A 22358-nucleotide genomic window follows, 5' to 3' on the forward strand; every position below is an offset into this window, starting at 1 on the left:
GAATGAGTAAATGAATGAATAACCTGGGCGAATCAAAAAGGTATCTCGCTGGTATGCAAACCGTTTGACGTGTGCTGTCAACTTAATTCTGTCGGGTTATTGGCCAATGTAAAATTTTTAGACGGTTGTTTTAGATTTGTGCTTAAAATTGACGTGTGTTGCATAAATTTTATGCTTGTCGATTACCCGTTACTTTCCTTTTCGGCGGATAAGACAATGACAGATATAACTTAAAATAAAATTAGATGGTATTTACAGGAATTAGCACCAATGGAGTTATATTATGTGTGTGTGTAGATAATAATTATCTGGTGATTTGACAGTAGTTTTCAACAATTTATCAGAAAGCGAGACGACCCTACCTCATCCCATCATCAAATCAAATCAAATCAGAATCATTTATTCAACGTAATTATCATGGATAAACTTGTTGAAGGTCAATGTAACATTTTTGAATTTACGTCATTTCGCAAGGTGTTATGGCTGAGGAGAAGAAATGACAAGAAACTGCAACAGCAACACATCTTTTAAAAACCAATGAGAATATACATTACAAGTTATTTAATAACTAGAGGAACACATTCAATACCAGACATTTTTATCATTTAGGTAGTCATTAATCTTATAATAAGCTTTTTTACATAAAGTAAGCTTCACGTGAGCTTTAAATTTATTTTCTGACAAATTTAAAATATTATCTGGTATTTTATTGTAAAACACATCCCGGACACTTCATACAAAACACCTCGTTTTACACACACACTACACATTGACGTTATCGTACACGCACATCTGTGTGTGTGACGTCTGACGCCCTTACGATTGAAGACTAAAGTAAGACCGAGGGGGGTGGGGTAATCCTAGCCGCTCGGCCGCTGGCGGGAAGCGGAGAGTTACCGTTCTGTACGTAGTGTTATTCTTTATTTTATTTCGCTTCTGTTAATAAAAAGCGATTCTTTTTATGTAGATCCCCCCCGGTGGGTTAAAAAGGCCACATCAAAGCAATTCATCCAAAAAATCAATTTTGGTATTTGACATTTGTTTGCACTGCGCACTTACTTTTACGTGCACGAATGTCAAATTAAAAAAAAAGTAAAAAGATCCGTGCTTCGGAAGGCACGTTAAGCCGTTGGTCCCGGTTATTACTTACTGATGTAAGTACGTAGTCGTTAGTACGTAGTCAGGGGCCTATGGCGGCTCAGTAATAACCCTGACATCAGGGTTGATATGGTTGGTAATTCACCTCACAATCCACACGATAGAAGGAGAATGTCATATTGCTTCGATGTGGCCTTTTTAATCTAATGTGTGTATAAAAATAAAATTGCATGGTTTTTTACAAGATTTAGGGCTCCAAAAACATTGTCTTACTCCAGCTCTGTACCTGAGCGTCGTTTGCGAGTTTATTAATTACATTAAGTCCCGAACGTAGATATCTACCATAGTATAAGAAGATCAGGTATGCCCAAAACTGACAGCTAGCATTTTAAAGTTAGCCCAGCTAACGTCATCCAACCCTGCGTTGCCATTTTGTAAAAAATAAATACCCACGTTCAATGTTTTTAATTTACATTGCAAGGACATATTTTTAGTAAAAGACTAGCTTTGCCCGCGACTTCGTCCGCGTGGCGTTTATCTATCTTACGCGGTTTAGATTTTTTCATACAAATGTTTTTTCCCGCTAACTCCCGTTCCCGTGGGAATTTTGCAATGTCCTGTTGCAAACTTTAAGTTTACTAACGTACCTGCATGCCAAATTTCAAGCGTTTAACTTAAGCGGTTTAGATTTTTCATAGAAAAGGATTTTCCCGCTGATTCCTGTTCCCGTGGGAATTTCGGGAATTCCTTTCTTAGTGCACCTCTACGGTACCTAAGCTACGTCCCTTCCAAATTTCAAGTGCCTACGTTTAGCCGTAGGCACTTGAACTACGTTGATATGTCAGTCAGTCAGTTTCTCCTTTTATATGTATATTTAGATATCTACTATGTTACAAAACCTTTCGTTTGGCCGCGTTTTACCACAATAATTTAACTACTAATTTTACATAGAATAAGCTCACGACTATATCCTAGCCAGCTAGGATACCCCAGATAAGAAGAAGATAAGGGGTAAGATAGATAAACGCCACGCGGACGAAGTCGCGGGCGAAAGCTAGTCTTTTACTACCCCAGGGTAGTCAGAGGTACAATCGCAAGATGGACTAAGTACCCACACCTCACCGAGCTTTCTATTAGAGTAACGATAGGTAAGCCGTATCGCCGTCTATAATCATCATCAACAGCCTATATACGTCCCACTGCTGGGCACAGGCCTCCCCTCAATCAACCGGAGGGGGTATGGAGCATACTCCACCACGCTGCTCCAATGCGGATTGGTGGAGGTGTTTTTACGGCTAATAGCCGGGCCCAACGGCTTAACGTGCCCTCCGAAGCACGGAATCATCTTACTTTTTCGGACAATCAGGTGATTCAAGCCTGAAAAGTCCTTACCAAACAAAGGACAGTCTCACAAAGTGATTTCGACCATGTCCCCATCGGGAATCGAACCCGGACCTCCAGATCGTGAGCCTAACGCTCTAACCACTAGACCACGGAGGCTGTTCTATAATAGTCTATAATAGTCGCGTCAAATGTTTCAGTGTAAAGCGCTTACGCCATTATGTACAGTCTCTCTTTTAAAAAATCCTTCGCTACAAGAGGAACCTTAACCCCGACTCGAAGATATCACGGCTGGTAATAGCCAAAGTTATCACCACCGGTCTCGTAACTAATAACTTGCTCTCTGGGGGAAAATGTAAAAACCATTATTTTCTGATCTGAATAACAATGTGCAGATACATATTTTCTGTTGCCCTGGTTTTTATGACCTCTTCTTGGTTACAGGGATGGACTGAGAACACATCTTACACCCCTTACAAGTACATACAGATAGACATACAAGTACGAATGGGTGTTAGTGACTAAGTAACGAATAGGGAGGGGAATGGGTTAGACCATGATTATGAGTTGATATCAAGTGGAATTTCCTGTTGGAAAATTCATGAACTGTATTTTTTAATTATTTTCAGTTCCATACTTTTGCGACGTAAAATTCTACATGATATCAACTCAGTATTATGGCCTGAATCAACCCTCAAAGTTTTCATTCCGATATCACTAACACCCTATATAATACAATGTGTTAGGGATGATTCAGCTTATGAGTCTGAGTTAATATCAAGTGTCCGTCAATTGGGTCGAGTTCAAATTAAATTATGACAGATCTGAAATAAAAGACAGATCTGAAATAAAACGAATAATATTTTTTTTTTCTATTTAACTTATTTAAGATTTGTTGTATGTCAGAAACTGACTAAATGCGCAGATCATTATGAATAACCAATCACATTTAAGACAATATAATTAATTTCCTTACAAAAATGTCAAATAGCAATATTACTTTTTTTAGATGAATCGCTTTGATGCGGCCTTTTTAAAGCCGCAAAACTGGTTTTAGTTCTTGGCTTCGTTTTAATAAGGCTTATTTAGAGCTTCAGAACGTGAGGCCTTATTTCACTTCCTGGTTTCGTTTCTACATCTATTTGTAACTCCACCATCTAGAACAAATTTGGGTCAATATGTTACTATTTCCAGGTTGTGTAGATTGTATAATATGTTGGCTAGATATCATGATCTTGACATTACTATGCCCTTAAATGCATATAAAAATATTGCACTGGCTGCTTTTTGTTAAATTATGTCTATTTTTTATTTTTTAATATAGTTTATAATCTCGTTTTTCTTGTTCACTTGATTGTGCATGCTGTGACTACTTGTAATTGAGCTAGCTCTTAATCTTTTTTTTATTGTCTGTAACTTTGCATGTGCAGAGTGTAGCTTGTAAGTTGTCCATAATAAATAAATAAATTAAGTTAAGAAGTGTTTCGTAATCTAACTCTAGAATTGTGAGGCGGTATTTGCTTTGTAGTGGGATTTCAATGGTTTAACTTCAGCATTATTTACTCTAAATTTAACTTAAGCTGTTAAGTTTTAGTAGTCAACAGAGCTAACAACATTTAGAACCTTCAAGTTACGGTTTAGTCGCGAAGCCTTTGAGTTTCTAATTAATGAAAGCACCTTCCTGTACGTACATACATTGTGTTTTCCTGTGTGCAATAAACTTACATATAAATGCGTATTATAAACTCACGACTGTATCCCAATTGGGCTGATCAGAGGGACATCCATCACAGGATGAACTAAGTAACCACACCTCACCGAGCGTTCTGTTAGACCAAAGTGATAGATGGTGAGTCGTATCGCCGTCTATAATGGTCGAACTAACTGAGTTGCTTCGCTCATGCGAGTCCCTCTCAAATCCACCGTCTACAGGTAATACAAAATCGTTTCATGCGGAAAGCCACAGGAGCTCCGTGGTTCCTTCGCAATGAAAATCTGCACATTGACCTAGGTCTGCCAACCATTGCCCAATGGCTCAAATTAGCTTCCAAACGTTTTTTCGATTCTGCTCCGCACCACCCAAACCCCCTGGTAGTTGCGGCTTCTGAATACATCCCGCTTAGGGACGGTACTGAAAAGTATCGGCGTCCGAAGGACGTAATATACGATCCCGACGACCCGATTACTCTAGCCATAGAGGCAGCCAATCAGCTCGCGACACTAAACACTTCAGGACCCCGATACCGACCCCGCCGGCGTGGTCGACGATTTCCCTCATTCAGCGCTTATCGCTATCGACCCACTAGGGTCGATTAATTCTCTCAAATATTTTTCCTCTCAGACGACGCCCTGAGCCGAGGTTCGCGCCCAACTGGGTACCCTCAGGCCTGTTGTCTTAAACGTTGTACCGGGTGAGAGCCTTCAGCGCTCCCCATTTGTCCGGCCAAGTAGTTAATGCCATCTGCGGCAAATCTACAATAAGTCACGTCAAAAAAAAAAAAAAACTGAGTTGCTGAAGTCCGTTACCGGGGTTCGAACCGGCGCTCCCCGATGGTGAAGTAAGCCGGTGTATTACAGGACCACATTGACTATATCTCATTTACATAGAGTCACTAGACTAAGTTGTAAAATAGCTTATTTTTACAAGTTAAAAGTTTATTCATAGTTAATCTAGGGAATGTCTTACAATCAATTGCTTTCTATTACAAGGTGTCTAAAGATGTGGTTAGAAAAGGTTTAGTACGATCTATTCTGAACCGGCGTTCGTGTATGAAACGATTGACGAATGTGGAAGAAGCAAGAGAAATGTGTAAGGATCGAAGCAAATGGAATTCCGTAGTCTCTGCTTACCCTAGTGGAATATAGGCGTGAGTTTAAGTAAGTATGTAATATATGAAAAAAAATGTTATTGTGTTGGTGTTGCCAGCAAAAAGTATTCAATTTGACTAGATTGTAAAATAGACTTTTTACAAGTTTACAGTTGGTTCATAGTTCCCTATCTAGGGAATGTTTTACAATCAATTTCTTACTATTAAAAGTTGCATCGTGGCGCTCCGGTCTGGTTTTATATTATACAGAACCGGAGTAGTTCTTCGCTGACATTTAAATTAGAAACCTCAAGAAGTTTGCAGTCCCTCCATAAACCAGAGACAGACTAGGAGCTGTTAAGCGGGCTTTCCGTAATCATCATCATCTTCCTAACATTTCGTTTTTCTCAGGGTCCGCTTACCTAGCCTGAAGATTTGACAGGTCCGGTTTTTTACAGAAACGACTACCTGTCTGACCTTCCAACTCGCGAAGGGAAAACCAGCCCAATACGGGTTAGGTCACATACCTTCGAAAATGCATTTAATTTAAACTTAACTCAGCCGCTGGTCGGGAGCGGAGAGTTGCCGCTCTATACGTAGTATTGTAGCAGAGTACAAACTCTGCACATACTGGCCTTTTGTTCGGACCATCATCATTTTAAATTACGAAATTCTCATTCCATTCCATTCGCATTTCCTTTCATTTTACTCACTTTTGACTCACTGCATCCCCGACCTTCATTAAAACAACAAGTATATTATACTGTTTAGGGCCGTGCCCTCTAATTCCTAAGTCTTGATTCTTTTGTGAAGTGTGTAATATTGTGAACTATGTATATTCCTATCCTGTTTGTGAAGTGTTTTTAATAAACTGTATATATTCCTGCTTGCTGTTGCTTCTACTTTATCATCGTCATCACCAATCATATCCCTACTCTGCCGGCACGTCGAGATACCATATCCTCACCTCTCAGCGTGCCGCAGTATTATTCATAACTCTATGGTGCGAGTAAGTTCTATGAAAACAAAATTCCTTAATATTCAAGTGGTTGAAATTTTATATTACTTCTTGAACGCAATAAAATCAGTTATTTATTTATTATTTATTTACATAAACAGCCTATATACTTCCCACTGCTGGGCACAGGCCTCCCCGCAATCAACCGGAGAGGGTATGGAGCATACTCCACCACGCTGCTTCAATAGAAATTGGTGGAGGTGTTTTTACGGCTAATAGCCAGGACCAACGGCTTATCATCTTACTTTTTCGGACAATCAGGTGATTCAAGCCTGAAAAGTCCTTACCAAACAAAGGACAGTCTCACAAAGTGATTTCGACAATGTCCCCATCGGGAATCGAACCCGGACCGCCAGATGGTGAGCCTAACGCTCTAACCACTAGACCACGGAAGTTGTGTTTATTATTTATTTATTTATAAAGGTAGGTAAGGTAGGTAGGGTTGGTATGGTAAGGGTTATGAATGATTTATTAAGGCCCATATATGGTCGTAAGGCCCAGATGCCTTTTAAAATCCAAATCCTATTGTTTAACTATTGTGTCTGAAAATCCGGGCCTTACGAGGATATTGCCTAAATCGGTCTCTGTACGCGACTCCCTCAACTTCTAGTTTGAAAAGCAAACCGACGAATTAACTTCAGTCCAAGCGATTGAGGCAAGCGATATATCTTGAAAGTTCGCCAGAATTTATCTCCCTAAACTTGAATTAGATGTCTTATGGATCCGGAATTAAATGTGAAGTTATATGCGGGGCGATTGGATCGTTCCATTTTATAATGGCGGCGGATAATTATGGGGGGTTCGGGACGACCGAGTTTTTGGGCGTGTGAATTTGAGGGGATAGGAAATCCATATTATGGAATAACAAGCTTCCCAGAACACAACTATGCTGTTTATTCGTTGAGATGAAAAAGACTTCATATAACCACCACCATCCTCTGTCCCCACAAATTCACCATCTCCCTACGATTATCCCGTTTTTCACAGGGTCCGCTTACCTAACCTGAAGATTTGACAGGTCCGGTTTTTTTTACAGAAGCGACTGCCTATCTGAACTTCTAACCCGCGAAGGGAAAACCAGCCCAATACAGGTTAGGTCACATACCTCCGAAAATGCATTTCTCGGGAATGTGGGTTTACTTACCATGTTTTCCTTCACCGCTGATCACGTGATAAGCATTCATGAACCTATTCTAGGTGTTCTTATTATTATTCTGATTATGTTTCGAACCAAAATATCACTTCAGATACCGCATGTTTCCTTTTAAAACTAATGTTGCATTACCGGATACTATACTCGTTCTAATCCGGCTTAAGGCAGTCAATCGGTTTAAAAGTACCGGTATTCAAACCGCGGCCGGGTATCCGTACCGTACCGAATTTCCGACCGTACCATATGTTTTCCTTCCCGTACCGTCTCCTCTTTTGAGGTCGAGTCCCACTTGAAGCGAGACGCGAAGAGCGATTTTAAAGATAAAAGATTAAGATTTTTATTTATTGTGTATAAATAGATACAGTTATAAATAAAAGTTACAGTTATAGTTGCAAATTACGTCTCACTAAATTTTGCCTTAGCAGGCATATACACATTTCATACCCTTCGTCCACGTTCGTATTTCATAACTAGTTATGAAAAAAGAATTTTCTTCGCTGTTTGATAACCAGTTAATCTCTTAACACTTCCAAGGACAAAACGTCTCATGACGTTCCCATTCCAAGTTGTCATACTACCTATTATGAACCATCAATGACCCATGGTGTCTGTCCGTGAAAGGGTTAACGTGGTATGAAACTAACTTAAGGTTTTTATTCAAAATGGCGCTCACTTGTTTAAGACGATATATCGATCAATATCATCATCATCATATTTTTTCTTTTTTCTTTTTTTCATCATCTACAGGGTGTTAGTGACATCGTAGCGAAAAACGATCGTAGATGTTTTTTTTGTCGCAAATATTTATTATTAAGATTTTGAGTTTTTACTACGCCGTAATGTAAACCGAACAACGCAAACAGCGGCTAGACGTACTGTAGTGAATTGATATTGCTGTCCTTGTCTCGGGCGCATACGTCATCTGAATACTGAGCAAGACAAACATTCAGTTAATGCAGGACGGTCTGCCTGTACAGAGTGAGATTGTGTTGGCGAGCCAAATCATGGCAGTATACAAAACTCTGAGGAGCTCAGTGACGCAGCGGTAAACGCGCTCGGTCTGCGATCGTTGAAGTTAAGCAACTTTCGCAAAGGCCGGTCATAGGATGGGTGGCCACAAAAAAAAAGTTTTCATCTCGAGCTCCTCCGTGCTTCGGAAGGCACGTTAGGCCGTTGGTCCCGGCTGCATTAGCAGTCGTTAATAACCGTCAATCCGCACTGGGCCCGCGTGATGGTTTAAGGCCCGATCTCCCTATCCATCCATAGGGAACGCCCGTGCCCCAGCAGTGAGGACGTTAATGGGCTGGTGATGATGATACAAAACTCTACACGTAGGTAAGTACATTCAAAGAGCAAAAGGGCAGTCACTGAATCCAGCGAACTATTTGCAAGCAGTGGTGAAATTATGAACCATTAGTTGTCATAATTATAAAATTTATGCTAACAGCTCTTAGCGAGCGAAATCAAAGATGACCAATTTAGTATTAACGTATAATAAAGAGTTAAATATCACAAAAGTATAATAATGCAATAAACCTTACTTTACACCCCCGTTGCTATGCGCCATATAATGAACAATACCTAGCCAACGGGGGTTGCCAGAACTGATGCCAACAGTAGGTGTTTTGGTCTATTACAGAAACGACATGTAACCAGGAGGTATTGGTATTAAGTGCAACCAGTTAATTTATTACTTTGCAAGAAACTGATTGGACTTTTGCACTTTATGGTACTTACCTACAGACTCACCCCTCGCAGACTCGCTACTCGCTTCTCTTATGCATTGGTGCTACCTTAGGGGGGACTCTTTACCCCCTCCTAATATATTCAGCGTTCGATGGTAATAAATCTGTCTGTGTGTTGCAATGATAATGGCTTTCGGTTCGACTTACCGATTTTATTAGGCTGGTTAGGAGAATAATTTTCTTTTAGCAGTAAATTATGCAGGGGTCCAAATTACAAATGGGAAGTGAGAAATTAGGGCAGAGTTACAGTTACAGGGTTTGAACATAAACATTAAACATGTACATAATGTTAGAGCTAAATCGATTGAGTAGGAACATCACTTTTGGGCACGCAAATTCCACATCAGTAATTTTAGGTACGATAATTTCACCATATTGAAGACTATAGAGAACCTGATACGACACGATTCATTTATAATAAACATTATAGAAGGAAAAAGTGAAGGGAAGAGAGGAAGGGGTAGACCTAGGATAACATTTATGAAACAAATAAAAGAGAAGGTGCAGGTCGTGTCGTATCGGGAGGTGAAGGTTTTGGCGGGAAGAAGAGAGGAATGGCGATTACTCCACCGCCAAGAGCGCAGCTCTTAAATAGAGAGAGAGAGAGATAGAGAGAGAGAGAGAGAGAGAGAGAGAGAGAGAATTTCACAAAATAATCCTTACAAAGCCCTTTAGAAAAGTACTTTGTTCATCATCATCTCCCAAGCGTTGTACCATTTTCATAGGGACCGCTTACCTAACCTGAAGATTTGACGGGTCCGTTTTTTTACAGAAGCGTCTGCTTGACCTTTCAGCCCGCGAAAGGAAAACCAGCCCGATACAGGTAAGGTCACATACCTACGAAATGCATTTTTGGGTATGTGGGTTTCCTCACGATGTTCTCCTTTACCGCTGGACGCGTGATAATCACTTATGAAAAACGATTTCGAAAATCATAGGTTTAGGCTCGTGCTGGATTCGAACCTGCGACCTTACAGTGAGAGACAAGCGTTCTTCCAAGTGGGCTATCACGATTTAGAGCGTTTTTTTTATTTTACTTTGTTCATTAACAGCAATAAAATTCACAGAGAACAGATATTATTCTTCAAGAAACGTCTAACATAATCCATCTCCAAAGCAAATACGCGAGATAATTTGACGGGACGCATCTAAGTTGTTACCAGATTATTATCTTCATCAGCTTTCAATAGCAAAAAAGCAAAAGTTGTGCGCCTATAAATCAGCACAATTATCCTTCTTCGAGGGGAGGTCGGGGGAGAATCAGAGGGGGATCGGAAAGACATTCGTATCGTTCAGATAACAACTCTAAATTCTAAAAGACCAACCCGTAGAGTTGTTATTGGAGTAACTGGTATTGACGCGTAGCTGTGATATTGGGTGTGAAGTAGCACAAAATAGGGTAAGCAATGGTGCTAATTCCTGTAAATACCATCTAATTTTATTTTAAGTTGTATCTGTCATTTTCTTATCCGCCGAAAAGGAAAGGGACGGGTAATCGACAAGCATAAAATTTATGGAACACACGTCAATTTTAAGCACAAATCTAAACCAACCGTCTAAAAATTTTACATCCGTCAATAACCCGACACAGTTAAGTAGACAGCACGTCAAGCGGATTGCATACCAGCGACGTACCTTTTGATTCACCCGGGTTATTCATTCATTTACTCATTCTTCCTAAACTTAAGAGCTGTGAATCATCCGTCCCTTTCCTTTTCGACGGATATGAAAATGACGGATATAACTTAAAATAAAATTAGGCGGTGTCTGCAGGAATCGGGGCCAATGTCATAAAAAAAGTTAAAATTTGACACCAAAATTATTAATTCAATGAATGAATGAGTCATTGTGGTCCTGTGGTTTACCGGCTTGCTCCACAAATGTTATTAAATTAAGTGCAATTTTTGACTAACACAGATGGCTCGACCATCATAGACGGCGATACGGCTCACCACCTATCACGTTGGTCTGGTTAACGGCCTCTGTGATCCAGTGGTTGAGCGCTGGGCTCACGATCCGGAGGTCTCGGGTTCGAATGCCGGTAGGGACATATTACAAAAATCACTTAGTGATCCCTAGTTTGGTTAGCACATTACAGGCATTCGTGCTCGTTAAGCCGTTGGTCCCGGTTACTACTTACCTGATGTAAGTGAGTAATCGTTACATGAGCCATGTCAGGAGCCTTTGGCGACTCAGTAGTAACCCTGACACGACAGAGGAAGACGTTGGTCTAACAGAACGCTAGGTGTGGGTGCTTAGTTTATCTTGCGATGGATGTACCTCTGACTACCCCAATTGGATTATAGTCGTGAGGTTATGTTATGCAAAATGAGTAATTAAATATAGAATGTATAGACCATTATTGTGGTGAAAGGTGTAATGGCTACGACATATCTATACTAATATTATAAATGGGAAAGTGAGTGTCTGTACAGTCATGAGCAATACATTGTACACACTTTAGAACCCTGTCGCATTATCATATTTGATATTTAATGAGACTTACGATTTAATTTGTCAAAAAAGTTAATGTGACATGGTTTCAAAGTGTATACATATTAATACTCGTGACCGTATGTGTGGTTTGTCACCTAACATGAAAATTTGACAGGTCTGGTTTTCTGGAAGCGACTGCCTGTCTGACCTTCCAACTCGCGAAGGGAAAACCAGCCCAACACAAGTTGGGTTATGTTAGCACACACCTCCGAAAATCCATTTCTCAGGAATGTGGATTTCCTCACGATGTTTTCCTTCACCACTGAGTAATAATCATTTATAATCCAAACATGAATTCGAAAACCAATTCGACAATCATTGGTTTACGTCTGTACTGAGATGAGAACCTGCGGCCTCAAAGTGAGAGGCAAGCGTTCTACCAACTGGGCGACGACGGCTCACGGGTGGAATGTAACTTAATATCACAGTTATTTTACACCGACCAACCAATTTAAATAAAAAACCTAATGGCCAATACCTCGGCATTCCCGTTTCAAGATAACAACTCTAATTCTAAACGACCGTCCAATATTAAGGTAGAATTCTTGCCGAAATAACTTCAGATACGCCACAGGAATATTTGAAAGAGGGGGGCTCCCCAATACCCCCCTAAAAAGATGGGGGGACTAAGATAAAAAGGTCACGAGCCTTTTTATATTGACACTCGACTAATGTGTCTTCGCCAAAGTATTTTTGGATGGTTTCATTTATATTAATCAGTATCGAAATAAAAAAGTATGTTTCTTTTTACTCGGTCGCTATTTACTACACCTTTATTAATATTACTTACAACACACGCGCTTGCGATTCGTTAAGGGGTTAGCAGAACTCCATATAAAAATCTTAACATTATCCTTCGCAGCCTGACGTATGAGTGCGAAAGAGATAGAGGGATCACGTTCTCCCCTTTACTCCTTCCGGCCATTTAAGACTGAAATAAAGCAAATTTACAATACTTTACAACAAAAAAACATTTCTTCAAATTAGTCTTCTTCATTCGTGAAGGCTTAAACTCCAATGTTTTTTTGATTTTTTATTGGAGCACATATACAAAAACTAATTTAAGACTTGCATTTTATAACTTTACAATATGTGGACTGTTGTTATACCTATCTAAATAAATAAATAACTACTCATATGAAAGTTATTATTCCTGAGTAAGCGAATCAAATGTATTCTTTTGAGAAATAAAGTATCTTAAACCTTAAAAAAGCCTTATAAAGTAGACGAATCATAACATCACAAGAATGTTATTCAGTTTTTTCCTCCTCCTGTAAAGCAAATACTCCTATCTTACACAGACCTGTGTTGTGTAAGATAGGAGTATTTGCTTCTTCCCCGTCGACGTAGTAGAAGAAGCGGCGAAAAGCCCCATTTTATGTGTATGTATGTTGTTTACTGTTGTGTTAGAGTTTATGTGTGTGTGTAAAAATGATATGATTTACGTGCAAAAAGACAACCCACAGTGCAGGGTTGCTGCTATTAATAATAGTTTCAGGGAATAGCCACCCTCGAAGAAAATGAAAAATACGCTGCGCTTATAAAATCATTACGGAGATAAAATATAAAATGAAAATTCTACTTTTATCAATTCATACTTCGCCTATACATATAAGCTCATGTTTTGATTTTTTTTATGGCACGACTAATCCCACGGAATAGAAGAAAATACATAACAGCCTCCGTGGTCTAGTGGTTAGAGCGTTAGGCTCACGATCCGGAGGTCCGGGTTCGATTCCCGGTGGGGACATTGTCGAAATCACTTTGTGAGACTTTTCTTTGTTTGGTAAGGACTTTTCAGGCTTGAATCACCTGATTGTCCGAAAAAGTAAGATGATTCCGTGCTTCGGATGGCACGTTAAGCCGTTGGTCCCGGCTATTAGCCGTAAAAACACCCTAATAGAGTGAGCAGAGCTGCATGTACACTTTACAACAAAAGTATTAACTTTAAGCTACTTCAAGTTGAAGTACATCCATCGCAAGATGAACTAAGCACCCACACTTCTACAAGCTTTCTGTTAGACCAACGTGATAGGTGGTGAGCCGTATCGCCGTCTATAATGGTCGAGCCAACTGTGTTAGTGAAAACTGCACTAAATATAAATTCATAACTCATTGGTGCAAGTTCGGTGTTCCACAGGACCATCATCATCATCAGCCCATTAACGTCCCCACTGCTGGGGCACGGGCCTTCCCTATGGATGGATAGGGAGATCGGGCCGTAAACCACACGCGGGCCTAGTGCGGATTGGTGGTTATTAACGACTGCTAATGCAGCCGGGACCAACGACTTAACGTGCCTTCCGAAGCACGGAGGAGCTCGAGATGAAAACTTTTTTTTTATGTGGTCACCCATCCTATGACCGGCCTTTGCGAAAGTTGCTTAACTTCAACAATCGCAGACCGAGCGCGTTTACCGCTGCGCCACCGAGCTCCTCGCCCACAGGACCACATTGACTATTTATATTTCCTATTATGTGAAATTAGTGACACATACATACATACATAAACTCACGCCCGTAATCCCTAATGGGGTGGGCAGAGCCACAAGTAATCAAAGACAACTTGCAGCCACTGTTGATACGAAGTCCAAAGATGGATATGATGAACCTTATGGTGATAAGGGATCAGCCTATCGCCCATAACATTAGTCCATCATGTGACATTAATGACATTCATTTATTCATTGTGTCAATAGTGTGAAATTAGTGACATTACTATGAAAAATCCTTCTAATTATTATATTCTATATAAATATAGAACTATATACGCTCTGCTACCAGAACCATGTTTACAAAACAACTTGGAACTCCCGACAGCCAAACGGTAATAACTCATAATTCACGAAAACGTTGATACCAGCAACTTTCGTCCAATAACATCATTTCCTTATGAACCAAACAATCTAATTCGTAACGTATGGTAACTCTAACATACTATGAGAAAAGATTCCTGAAAGTTGTCTGTTTATATGAACGCTCGGGCTTGAGCTCGGTGGCGCAGCAGTTAACGCGCTTGGTCTGCGATTGTTGAAGTTAAGCAACTTTCGCAAAGGCCGGTCATAGGATAGGTGATCACAAAAAAAAAGTTTTCATCTCGAGCTCCTCCGTGCTTCGGAAGGCACGTTAAGCCGTTAGTCCCGGCTGCATTAGCAGTCGTTAATAACCATCAATCCGCACTGGGCCCGCGTGGTGGTTTAAGGCCCGATCTCCCTATCCATCCATAGGGAAGGCGCGTGCCCCAGCAGTGGGGACGTTAATGGGCTGATGATGATGATGAACGCTATATTTTTTTTAGTATGCACAGTATAATTACTGAGACAATAGAGAGAGAGAGTTATTGAGGGCAGAATAGGCGAGATGATTGTACAGTTAATAAGACACGACGAATGTATTAAAAACGTCATAGAAGGGAAGATAGAAGGAAAGAGAGGAAGGTGAAGACCAAGAAGAGCGTACATGGAACAGATTAAAGAGAAGGCGAACATCGTGTCTTATAAGGAACAAAGAACTGGCCCTTCTATCGTGTGGGTTGTGAGGTTTATACCATACTCATCAACCCTGGTGTCAGGGTTACTATTGAGCCGCCAAAGGCCCCTGACGTGGCTCATGTAACGACTACTTACTTACATCAGTAAGTAGTAACCGGGACCAACGGCATAACGTGCCTTCCGAAGCACGGATCATCTTACTTTTGGACAATCAGGTGATCAGCCTGTAATGTCCTAACCAACCCAGGGATCACAAAGTGATTTTTGGGATACCTTTGTCCCCACCGGGATTCGAACCCGGCACCTCCGGATCGTGAGTCCAACGCTCAACCACTGGACCACGGAGGCCGTTGATAGACAAGAATGGAGAATGCTATACAGAGAAAACCAAGCCAGTTCTTAGACTCTTTTATGTCGTAGAAAAATCTGTACCCGGTTCTGACGGAGGCGAGGTCAAACCCGTAGTATTTCTACATAACCATTAATCCAGATTTGGCCTCTGTTTTCATTCGGGAAGATATATCGTGAGCCTATCTGAACCGTTTATCATTTACCCCGCTAAGGGGTGGTTGCGTCATGAGGGTAAGTTTTTCAGTTGTTTCTTGTTTCGGTTTACAAGAAAGGAACGCCTGGTATTAAATGTGTTTCTCTAGTTATTAAATAACTTAATGTATACCTACATTGATTTAAAAGATGTGTTGCTGTTGCAGTTTCTTGTCATTTCTTCTTCTCAGCTATAACACTTTGCGATATGACGTGGATTCAAGAATGTTTCTTTTGAATTCAAGAGTGTTTTTGTTTTTTACCTTCATCTAGGCTATCTATGATAATAACGTTGAATAAATGATTCTGATTCTGGAAAGGAGGGAAAAGTATTTATTAATAGCTCAATAACAGCCTCTGAGGTCTAGTGGTTAGAGCGTCAGCCTCTCGATCTGGAGTTCTCGGGTTCAATTCCGGTTACAGAAATATGACAAAAATCTCTTTATCAGCAAATTGTTTTCTGATTACTTTTGGCTCTGCTGCACCCATTATATTGCGAGCGTGCAGGGAATTGAACGCTAAGATCAGATCAGGTACTTTCAATCCTGCGGAGGTGAACTAGGCATTCAATAAAACGCCTAATAATTTCCAGGCATATTGTCAAACAAAGCCATTCTAACCAGCTAAGCATTCAACAGCTCAGTAAATTAAACTGACTGGTTGCAATATCTACATTCAGTGTTCTAGTATATTAGTGTGAAAGCACAATCATCTTAATTTGGCTTGAGCAAGCAATTAATTCACTGCACAGGCAACGTATTTCTGAGGATAATATGGATGTTACCCTAGTGCATTCCTTACCCTAATAGGCATATGAATTTCGCAATGAAATTTTGCAAAGGTATAAAAGTATTTATATCCACTCCTGCCAGCTATGCCTAAGCCCCATGTAACAGAGGGCGACTATGTCTAAAGCTCCATCAAAAAAAAATCACGTCGCACTATTCAGGGTATTAGTGACAACGTACTGAATACTGAGGGGGATGATTCAGCTCATGATCCTGAGTTAATATCAAGTGAAATTTTCCATAGAATTTGTTTTTAAATAATTTATAATTCTATACTTTTGCGATGGTGTATTCCACTTGATATTAACTTATATGATTCTGAGTTGATATCAAATCGAATCAAATCAAATGAAATCAAATATACTTTATTGCACAGAACTAAAATTTCAACAATCAGACATAACACATGAATACAGTACAATTTGGGCAGCCTTATTGCTCTAGAGCAATTTCTTCCAGGCAACCAACAAAAGGAGACAAACATTTACAACTTGGATGCGGGATGGTGCAACAAAAAATAAATAAATAAATACCTAAAAGTAAAACTAAAGTTAATAATATAATAAATATTCTATACTATACGTACATATATTAATAAATACTCAATTTAATATAATCCATATATACTAAATATATACCTAACCATAATCTAAAGAAAACTATAATAATAAATAAATGTCTTGATTTGTCTGGAGCTAAGCAATTAAGTTAACGTAGTATCTAAGCTGCAGCTGCACCTGGTTGATGGTTGCGATGATTGCGAGTGTGGAGTATCACCACAAACTATGGCTCACCTTTTGTGCTGTCCTAAGTGCCCTAACACCTGCACTATTGAAGACCTGTACGAAGCCACTGACAATGCCGTAAGCGTGGCCAATTATTGGTCAGCAAAAATTTAGCTTCGATCGCCATCGACTCGCAAAGAAGAAGAATAAAATTTACTGTCGGAAAATTCAATCAATCAATCAATAATTTATTGCACAACGACATATACAAAGGACATAAACATACGAATAAAAACATAAGCACAATAAGCGGCCTTATTGCTAAACAGCAATTTCTGCCAGGCAACCTTAGGGTGAAAGAAGATTATGCATTGGAGCACGGGCTGGTGCAATAAACATTACGTCATAATGATACCAACATTCAACTTGATATCATATCATATCAACTCAGAATAGTGACCTGAATCATTCCCCTCAGTACCCGGTACGGTGTCACTAACCTGTATATCACCAGGGCCATACTGAAGCTGTTGGCATCCACTTAAGTATGGCGAGTTACTCACACAACATTAAACTGCAGCTTAGATACTACGTTAACTTAATTGCTTAGCTCCAGACAAATTAAGACATAATCTTCTATAATTCCGAAGTTGAGTATTTGGACCACATGCGCTGAAATTAAAAAAACAAAATACTGAGGTTGAGCGTCGGGCTCACGATCAGGAGGTTCCGGGTTCGAATCCCGGTGGGGACATACAACAAAATTACTTTGAGATCCCTAGTTTGGATAGGACATTACAGACTGGTCACCTGGTTGCTTGATATCAACTCAGAATCATGGCCTGAATCATCCCGCAAAGTTTTCGTTACGATGTCACTAACATCCTGTATACCTTTAATTTAAGTCGCACTATGTCGCACCCTTCGGTATACGAATTTAAAACATAATAGAATAAATAAATAAATGTTTATTTAACAGAGTAATTGTAAATATTAATATAACAATACGTCACAAAAACAAACTTAAAAACTAGTCATTAAATAACCCGCCCCGCCCTGTTCCCGGAGCAAAGGTGCCCACAACACTAGCCGCATTACCGCGTTGAATGGCAATGGCCAGCCTTTGGACCAGGAACGAGCCGGAACGGGAGTCACCTGTTTTCTCCCTGAGCCTAAGACCCAATTCTGACACAAAGATTTTGGTGTCCGCCCCCTAGCTACCAAAGGTCTCCACGGCAACGGGCACGAAGTTATATGCAGAATAAATTAAACTTAATAGTAAAGGTAACTTAAAACTTTAATAGACGAGTGTTTCCCAACATAGTCTTTGAATTGTCTAAGTAGACTTATATGTCACACGGGGGAGGTAAGGATGCATGGTTGTGACGTCACAACGTAGGTTCATTATGCCAAGTGTTGCTCCCGTGACGCAGCGTGTAATGTGGTTACAGATATACATTCCCTGGAAGTGACTTATAACAGTAAGGCTGAAATTCGGTAGCTAAACTTGACAGTAGTGCATAGAGTTCATGAATGAATCCTAAATTTATTTTAAGTTATACCTGTAATTTTATTATAACGCCAAAAGGAATGGGACGGGTAATCGACTGGGCATAAAATTTATGGATCACATGTTAATTTAAGGCAGAAATTTAAAAAATCCTTCCAAAATTTTAAATAAAGAATAATTATACATTAATATATAAACTTTCTTTTTAAATTATGAATAAATGATTTTGCGACCAGATTCAGGATGTTCTTAAGCAAAGTTTTAAGGCATTAAAAACGCCATACTGAGAGAATTCATCGCAAGAAAAAAAAATCTTTTTTGACATTTTGTTGACATTGAGCTCTTACTTTTATATAAGCAAATGTTAAATTGAAATATTGTTTTTTATTAGAAGAATTGCTTCAATGTGTTCTTTTTCAACATATTTCTTGGTATCCCAAAATCTAATGTAAATCTACTAATTAAATAATTTATTATTATTATTACTAATGTTATGTACCTACTGAATAAAGACATTTTGGAATTTCTATTTATGTGGCGTCCTGTTATAATAAATGATTTATTTTTCTCTTCATTTATTAAATTACCTACTAGCGACCCGCCCCGGCTTCGCTCGGGTGCAACGCTGAGGACAAAATGAAATTATTTACGACAATACATTAAAAGCCTCAAAAATAACAGTATTTCTCCACTTTTGAATGGATGATATTATACATTTAAACCTTCCTCTTGAATCTTTAAAAAAACCGCATCATAATACGTTGCGTAGTTTTAAAGATTTAAGCGTACATAGGGATATAGGGACAGAAAAAGCGACTTTGTTTTATACTATGTACTGATAATAAATTGAGACATATTCATAGGCTTATCTAGCGCGCTATATCAACATAAAGGTTAAGGCAATTATGACACGCGTTGTAATTTGAAACCATATAAACCCATGATTGTTATCAGTAAATTAAGTTTTTGTTTGTTAGAACCCAACTTTACGGTTTTGTATAACTTATCGTAAAATACGTGGGTAGTTACAATTTTACACTTTATATGCCATTGTACCCTCAATAGATTGGATTAGTGATTTTGTTTAAAATTGGAAGGCTTCGAAATGTCGTTGTAAATGCGAAAATGTTTCTACAAATTGTGTTTTTTTTTAATTAGACAGAAAAATACTAGACGTTTATGGTCACGAGTACTAATATGTATACACTTTGAAACCATGTCACATTAACTTTTTTGACAAATTAAACCGTAAGTCTCATTGAATGTCAAATATGATAGTGCGACAGGGTTCTAAAGTACATGATATTGCTCTCGACTGTACTAGGAATGTTAGGTCGCTTACGGACTTCGGCTTGCTTCTCATACGGGGAGCGTCGGTTCAAACCCCGGTCGGTACCGGACTTGCACCATTGAGTTATTAATTTATCTCAAGTGCAGTTTCCACTAACACAATTGTCTCGACCATTATATACGGCGATACGGCTCACCTATCACGTTGGTCTAACAGAAGGCTCGGTGATGTGTGGGTACTTAGTTCATCTTGCGATGGACGTACCTCGTACTACCCCAATTGAGATATAGTGATGAGCTTATGTTATGTTATGCTGTCACAGAAATAGGAACGGCCTCTGAGGTCGCAGGTTCGAATGCCGGTGAGGACATATCACACAAATCACTTAGTGACCTCTAGTTCAGTTAGGACATTACAGGCTGATCGCCCGATTATCCAAAAGATGATCAGTGCTTCGGAAGGCACGTTAAGCCGTTGGTTCCGGTTACTACTTGCTGATGCTATTGGTCGTTACATGAGCCGTTGGCGGCAATAATAACCCTGACACCAGGGTTGACACTACAGAATACTTCAGCCATATTAATATGAATTCCCAAGATAGATCATTATGCTCATTGTCCATTAAGATTCATTATTCTAGGACAAAATCACTCTTAGATATCTAATCTAATGAGCCATGTCAGGGGCCTTTGGCGGCTCAATAATAACCCTGACACCAGGGTTGATGGGGTTGGTAATCCACCTCACAACCCACACTGTAGAAGAGAAGTAGGTACGACGTTTATCACACAGCCTTCATCCCGTTTTATACAGCATTAAGTGTTGCAAGTAAAGCCATAACTCTACGTGGTACCGCCGAAGCCTTTACGTTTTATACTCGAGATTTACGACGTAAGCTGTAAATTTTATTGAGTGGAAACTTGGCTGCGTTTCATTGCAGTGTTCGGCTCGCAATCTGAATAATTCTTAATATGTTTAAGTAGAGATTTTGTTTATTATAACTAAGAGGATCTTCTTCTTCTTATCGTGTGGGTTGTGAGGTGGAATACCAGCCCCATCGACGATGATGTCAGTATGATTGAGCTGCCAAAGGTTACGTGGCTCTATGAAGATAACAATGTGGGATTGGGCCGGACATGTTTGCCGCATGCACCCTGAGCGGTGGGCACGGATCGTCACGCATTGGGTGCCTCATGACGAGTACAGGCGTCGTGGTAGACCTCGAAAGAGATGTGACGACTTGGTCGCTTGCCGGAGGGACTGGCCGTACGCACAGGACCGCGAAAAATGGAAAGAGGAAGGGGAGGCCTTTGCCCAGCAGTGGGACGTATATAGGCAGTTTATGTATGTATGAAGTCTTGTTAGTTGTGTCTCTACCCATCCCATTAGGGATTACAGGCGTGAGTTTACGTGTGTATGTAAACTGTTAAAACCATCAGCAACAAATATTAGTATGAAGAAAGTTTGCACATCCAGATTGATTGATATATCTCTCCTTTGTTGCTGTAAAGTGTTTGCGTATCTAGTTCGGAGCGTGAAATTATGGGGCATACGGACTTGAAGGATGGAAAATAAGGGATTATTTCATGCGAACCACATAAACCTACGGGTTACGTGGAAAGACAAGTTGCCCACTGAATATCTTGCCCGCGGGCGAGTTAACACATATTTTTGTAGTTTACTCGCCCGAATTATTATTATTGCGTTTGGCAGACAAAAATAAAATATCCTGCGTGGATCATATATCCAGCTTAAGCTCCCCTAACCAAGTCTCTGCCGCATCCGTCACATAATGCAGCTCGGCTTTGCCACCTGGGAACCGGTGTAGAAGGCACTCGTTCACTATTTGAGATGATTTGATCCGGGTGACCACATTCACAGAACCACCCAAATACTACTCACCCAAATAGTTTCATGACACTGAGCCAATTAACTCCAAATGAATAATTCTCCTTGTTACTACTTACTGATGTAAGTAAGTAGTCGTTACATGAGCCATGTCAGGGGCCTTTGGCGGCTCAATAGTAACCCTGACACCAGGGTAGATGAGGTTGGTACTCCACCTCATAACCCACACGACAGGAGAATGAATAATTTAGACTTAATTTGTTTGATGTATTTTTTTTTAGGTAAAGATCAAATTAAGCCGTCAATATTCGTGCGGAGAAAACTGGCTCAGTCAGGTTTTCATAATACACGAAGGTCCTTAGATATAGATATATATTTGTTGTGAGGTGGATGACCAACCCCAGCGACCCTGGCTGGCAGGTGGCCTCATCATAGGTTACACACCTCTCATACCTTTATTCACATTTGTCAGTTAAGAGTTAATAGAGACTGCTTTGTTAATTTA

The 22358-nt window shown here is 39.8% G+C and overlaps 1 protein-coding gene and 1 long non-coding RNA gene across 2 annotated transcripts in view; both read right to left on the reverse strand.

Annotated features, from left to right (window-relative positions):
• Positions 1 to 22358, reverse strand: part of LOC126378011 (kin of IRRE-like protein 1) — a 445390-nt gene that overhangs the window by 80250 nt on the left and 342782 nt on the right. The gene's annotated exons all lie outside the window — the stretch shown is intronic.
• LOC126378251 (uncharacterized) overlaps positions 10583 to 22358 on the reverse strand; it is a 37624-nt gene continuing 25848 nt past the window's right edge. The window contains exon 2 of the long non-coding RNA XR_007568066.1: positions 10583 to 10797. This is a non-coding gene — a long non-coding RNA (uncharacterized LOC126378251). The remainder of the gene's footprint in view (positions 10798 to 22358) is intronic.

The sequence above is a fragment of the Pectinophora gossypiella genome, chromosome 25 (genome assembly GCF_024362695.1).
Source record: "Pectinophora gossypiella chromosome 25, ilPecGoss1.1, whole genome shotgun sequence".
NCBI classification, from domain to species: domain Eukaryota; kingdom Metazoa; phylum Arthropoda; class Insecta; order Lepidoptera; family Gelechiidae; genus Pectinophora; species Pectinophora gossypiella.